We start from the raw sequence: 6342 nt of genomic DNA, 5'->3' as shown, positions 1-6342 counted from the left end.
ACGTTTACCTCTTGAATGTTGCTTTGGACTCCTGGGGACCACTTTGATAATCACTGGTCTAAACAAACTTATTTCTTATTTAATTCGTATAGGCTTAGGAAAAGTGGCATCGTAAATCATTATAGGCCAAGGAAAATCATTAAAATCTGAAGTCACTTATCGAATTTACTTAGCAATAGAGCTTTACACGTAACTATTACGGATTCTGTCATGTTTTATATGTGATTGAGATGTTTTTGCTGACTGCATTTGTTTCTGAATATTTTTCTAAATCGTCCTGCTCGAATATCATCTCGTGTGCTATCATTACATTTAATATATGTACATACGCAATATCGGCGTACGCGCGAATTGTTAAGATAATACAGGCCTCATTGTGCTGCGAGAGCTTTTAAGAATATTAGCAGATACACAAAACGAAAAATCAAAAAGATATGTTTTGATACGCTCGTACAAGTTAGAAGAGAGAACAATGGGTGATTTCAATATTGTCTTTGTTCATCTTTTTGGATGTTTCGTTTCTTATCGTTACTAATTCTACGATTACCGCTTTGTATTATTGTTTGGCCTTTTCGATGTTTTGTGTATTTACATGGAATAATTGTTTTTGTACATATGCATGTCTGTATCTTACGGCGTGATTTTACCTTTCACAGATTTTCTATATTAGAATTGCTTTCTAGATTTTGATAATGGAATAGAGGCCGACTTCTCCACGCGATCTCGTTGATTGATTTTCAAACAACGCAACTTCGAAAGTTGTCAGTTGATACATTTGCAAAGCTTATTCACTGTCTGTTTTTTTCTTTTGAGCTTTATTATTTTTCGGCGTATCTCTATTGTAATAGAATTTTTTATTTATCGAAGGATAGCAACTCTAATCAAGAAGAAACAATAGCATTAAAATAATAACAAAGTATTCAACCTCGGCATTGCGTGCATTCTCGTGCGTGCTAAGCGTCAACGTGCATAAAATACACATGTAATCATTTTCTTAGATGACATAGTAGTGACAATACTTTATAACTTTACATTTTTCCTGTTTTAGAGTCCTTATAATCTTTGTTACAGATTTTTTACGTGTTCTTAGTATTACTATAATTTCTTTATTTTAAGCCCTTTTTCCATATTTTCCGTTATCAAAAAGTAATTAAACAAATATGCATACAATACATAAAAACATAAAAATCCTTTATTAATGTTTTGGGACTAATTAGTTATTTAAAATAGATTTTTTCTTGACCTACAAAAATACCACTTATTTCCTATATTCGATAATACTGAAGAAATGAATGATGGTCGGTCCATCAGATGATTGCGTCCAAATTATCTGTAATTCTTGTAAATATAATGCCATAAGCGTAATTACAAAGAAAACTATTTTTTATTTGTAATGAACGATTTAGAATAGAATTTCATTTTTTCCCACATTTCTCAACATTTTTTAAACAAATATTGCTCCACATTTCACCCCCCATCTAGACCACGATTCATTTCTACTGGAGAAATACACTTGTAATGATTTTTTTTAGTTAACATGGCAATGACAATACTTTAGAACAGTGGTCGGGAAACTAATTTAATCACTACGCAAAAATATTCTTGTCTAAGTTAATATTACCCTCATACGGACAACTACATAGCGAAAACTATCAATAAAAATATCAATAGAAAATACATACTTTTTACTCACATTTTTTTACCCTATTTAGGGTAATTAACCCTGACCACTACTTTATAATATCACATTTTAGGTCTCTTCTGGAGTGCTTATGATATTATGTTACAGATCTTCTTAAGTTTTTTTAAGTGTCTCACAATTTTTTTGATTGATCATGATTTTAGTTGATGTAGTAATGACAATACTTTATATTATTTTTTATTTCTTTATTATCTCATCTTTAACAAAAAATTAAATTCCATTTGTTGAAGGTTATTATATCTTCCCATTAACACTAATTAATCATTTTCTTATATTTTTCTTTTTTTACTAATTTTTTTTATTATGAAACTATCAAGTATTTTACTATTTTTCAATACTGATTAAATGCTTTAGGGCATTTTTTAAGAGGAAGCTCCTTGACCAACATGGAACATTTTGAATTTATAGTTCACCTAAAAGTTTAAATTCTTTGAAAATTCTTGGAGCAATTGTGGCATTATTTTCGAACTTGGTCCTAGTAATGTTATTTACGATTATGGTTCCAAATTTTGTTTAAATGAACAGAATTAACAAAAATTAACCGCAATAACCGATAAAAGTCACATTTCCATCAAAGCTCTAAAAGTTATACTTAAACAAAGCTCGCAGCTTTCAAAGTTGAAAATAGTTTTTTTTTATTTTTTTCAAGGCAGACAGTTCTGGAACACCCTATGTATATATATATATATATATATATATATATATACGTATATATGTATGTATATTTTCCAGAAAATAATCATCCACATAATCGTCAATAACTGTTAGGTAACAGAAACATAATTGATTTCTAATTCAATTCTACACCCACGTCAAACATGAAGATAATACAACACTTAGATATAAGATTAATGCTTTTATATATTTATATATATATATATATATATATATATATATATATATATATATATATATATATATATTATATATATATATATATATATATATATATATATATATATATATATATTACTATAAGAATACTTTCTTTATTGCTGTGTTATGATAGATAGAAAGATGTTACAAGCAAATCTGAATATACATTTCGACAAGTCATTGATTGAATTAATATCAGAATGTTATTTGGACGCGTTTTGTTCTGATCTCTGACATGGTGAATAATGTTTTTATTTATTACAATAGGAAGTACAACTATTACATTCTCCATTGTTGTCAATAGACTTATTAATATATACATAACATTTTACTTATACACACTTAGGCGGATATTGATTTACAGTTACAGTTTCCTCTTGGATACATTTAAATTGAAAATTCATATTTGGAACATAGATATTGGAAAAGGACATACATTAATGTTGATTAATTCAGTCTAAAATAATTACTTTATAAATAATATTGAACAATATTATAACATTTTCAACAACTACCTGCTCATATGTTTTATAGAAATTATAATTGTCCTATTAAAAATATTTTTTTTTTTTATTATTTTTATTCTGCAATCTATAAAAAATAATTATATTTAGCAGAGAATGCTGACAAGTGTTTACAATTGGTTGTTTACAAATTAGCACATACGCCCAGTGGTTAAAAATATAATTTTTATTTGCTAAAATTGAATTTTTATATTTAAACCACTTTTCATAGGACTCCAATATTTTAAAAGGTTCATTTTTGCTATTTTTATTAATTTTTTTTACCGTTCTAGGCGATCTAAGGTTTTTCTTGTTAGTTGTTTTTATACTTTAAATTTTTTCGGTTCGTAAATCTTAAATACCTACCTGATTTTCATTGCAGTTGACAACTCACATACTAAGATTTACCACAGCATAAAACAATAACTTTATTAATAAATAATAATCATCAAACCAAATTACCAACACTAATTTATAACAATCCTCGATTGTTACACCATATGACAGGACAATAGTGATTAGCAAAATCCAATTGCAAAATATTTTAATATGCACAATTGGAAAGTGATTTATAATCCTACAACCTTGATTCAAGTTTTCTTTAAAACCTAAATAAAAATCGTACCTTTATTGATTAATATGAAATCTTTGAGTACTTGTTGATTGATTCATTTCATAACGATTAAGCAACTTGTAATTGTGCTTATTAGTCTATTGTAATTAAAATTTTAATTGTTGATTTGCATAGGATAAAATGATAAATCACAGGCGTTTACTATAGGAATTTTTAACTCTCATTTAAATTTTAATGGCAGAAATGTGTCACGGATACATTCATAATTTTACATTCTTGTACTATTAAACATTGAAATATTATTTTTATACTAAGTTAAAAAATTTAACATTTTTAATTAATGCATATACTTTGAATGATTCATGACATGTTCATTGATTTATTTCATAATTAAGCTATGATTTTCTATTCTAATTAAAATGTAGAGTTGTTCTTCATAATATGTATAATAAACCATATAGACATTTGATAGGGAAATATTAATTTTTTGTTACTAATAGTAAATAAATATTTCTCTATAGTGATGATTCAATATCATTTTGCATTTTCATAGTATTATTTTTATAGATTTTGAGACATATCAAATATTTATCATATTACTAATTTTTTTCATAGAAGATCGTGCAGGATCAGTTTTTCAAATGTAAATTTTACTTAATGATTTCTAAAATCGTAGATATAAATGTATTAAATTCAGTTTTAAGGGAAGATTACATAATAGTTCTGATTATTAATTGGTATAAAATTTCTAAATTATAATTGATGTATCACTACAATTATTGTGGTATACTATCTCTAATTTATTTATGGAATCAATTTCTATAATAATATTTTAAAAAACAAATTAATAACATTTACTTAAAAGAAATATTATATGGCTATTTTTTAAATGAATGGCATATCAAAAAAAGATCTAATTTGACTCAGTAATTATACTATCAAATCCCAATAACCTACATCACAACAAAAACTACTTATAAAACAAACTATTATTTTATAATATTCAGTTAATTTCCCGATTTATTCCTAATATAAAAATGTGTTTTTTTTACTATTTTTCTAAAAAATATCTAATAGACGAAGTTAAATGAGACAGCCAGGCGGCAAACAGACCCAATGCCCTAATTTTAATTTTAAAAAGATTTAACGAAATAATAGCTACAATATACCTCATCCACTTGTGAGCTTTTATAAAGGTTTAATAAATGTTAAATAAAAACATCTGTTGAATGTAACTCAAAAATAACAATCTTATAAAACAATTATATTGAGATCTCTTAAACTAAACAACAATGCTAACAACCAAAAACCCTAACAACGAAAAAAATACTTTCGGTATGGATTGTTAACCTTTGCCAGTTATCTCCGATAGCAATGTGGTCAATGAGGCTGGTTATACATTTTTCTCTCTACTTGCAAATATTGTGTTAAAAACTTCCTAACTTTACTTGTTTTTGAGATATTGATGGTAGACCTTTTTACCCTCGGACTTTTAATCTCCGCTCTACCCTAATAAAATTTCTGTCAAAACTTTTCGTTTTCAAACAGAACAAAATGTTCGCGAGTGGAACGAAATATGTAAAAAAGAACAAATTCAACAAATGATGGTGCGTTATACAAAACTGTTATTCCTTTCCTCCACTCGCGCTCGACTTGTCATTTTATTACCCGAATCGACTTTAGATAAAAGCTGAAAATAATTTGTCGTGTACAAGGAGAACTTGTTTAAAATATTCCGATGTATGATTACACATGGTATAGGTACATATAGGTAGATATAGGTATAGGTGTAGGTACTTTATGGGAGGTCGTCGGAGAGACGGGCGCCTCGCCGTCTCACTCTGGGCCGTCGTAGTCGGGCATGCGCCCGTCCTTCTCGGGCATGAATGGATTTTCGAGCCATTGATGATAAAAACCGGATACATGCTAATTTGATTTCGTACATATTCTAATAAGAGCTTCGTACAATATTTATCGATGAGATAGATGAAATCGGAGGAGAATTGGATTTTGGGAACAGACGGAAATAGTTTGGAAAAGGTATGGACAACTAGACTATGTTTTCCTTCAAATGAATTGAGATTGAGTTAGTCAGATCAAAAGTTCAACTGTTTATTTAAAATAGAGTTTTTGCTTTCTAATTGATATCATTTCATCTTTTCGTGTTAGGAAAATGTATGTACAGCAGAACCTTGTTTATCCGGCCTTCAGTTACACAGATTCGCGATTATCCGCGACCAATTTCTATAAATGAACATACTTACAAGTCGAATTTTTGCATGATTAGTGCTGCAGTTTAATATATGTAAGTAAAGTAATTAAATAAAATATATATGTACATACATAAGGAAGTTTCAATTTCTTAATAAACATTATTTTCGTTGATATCTATGTATGCATTTTGTTATTTTAAACAAATATACAACATCATTCTTTATACATTCGAATATCCGAATTTTTGATTATCCGAATGCCTGTCGACAACAATTAGTCCGGTTAATCGAGCCTCTACTATATTTTATTTGTCTGTGGACGTAAACTGTAATCAGTAGCTACTAATGATACAACACAGAACGTGCATATGCTTTGGCATAGACTCTGATTGGAATCGCTTTAGTGCGCAACGAAATTCAAAATTAGTTTAATTTTTATAATTCTACCGCTTATTATAGGCCTATAATATTTTA

This window comes from Ctenocephalides felis, unplaced genomic scaffold (genome assembly GCF_003426905.1).
Source record: "Ctenocephalides felis isolate EL2017-DRISC unplaced genomic scaffold, ASM342690v1 CF-g0.4_SCAFFOLD_00845, whole genome shotgun sequence".
In the NCBI taxonomy this organism is placed as follows: Eukaryota; Metazoa; Arthropoda; class Insecta; order Siphonaptera; family Pulicidae; genus Ctenocephalides; species Ctenocephalides felis.
This window is presented reverse-complemented; position numbering follows the sequence as displayed.